Raw genomic sequence first — 209 nt, forward strand, 5'->3', positions numbered from 1 at the left:
AAAGGCAGTGTAGAAAGATAAATAGAGAGGGAACAGGCATGAAAAGAGACAAACACACCAGAGAGAGACATAGAATATATAGTCGAAAATGCTTTTACGAAATTACACAAGGAGAACAAGGGGGGGGGGATGGAAGAGGATACCCGTGCCGTTGCTCTCCTGCGTTGATCATGTGCATTGCGATTGTTATTGTTATTGGGTTTTGTTAT

General features: G+C 42.1%; 1 protein-coding gene across 1 annotated transcript in view; it reads left to right on the forward strand.

Moving 5' to 3' along the window:
* Positions 1–209, forward strand: part of LOC119586816 (GTPase-activating protein CdGAPr-like) — a gene marked incomplete in the record, with an annotated part of 278,029 nt that overhangs the window by 218,961 nt on the left and 58,859 nt on the right.

The sequence above is a fragment of the Penaeus monodon genome, chromosome 22 (genome assembly GCF_015228065.2).
Source record: "Penaeus monodon isolate SGIC_2016 chromosome 22, NSTDA_Pmon_1, whole genome shotgun sequence".
Classification (NCBI taxonomy): Eukaryota; Metazoa; Arthropoda; class Malacostraca; order Decapoda; family Penaeidae; genus Penaeus; species Penaeus monodon.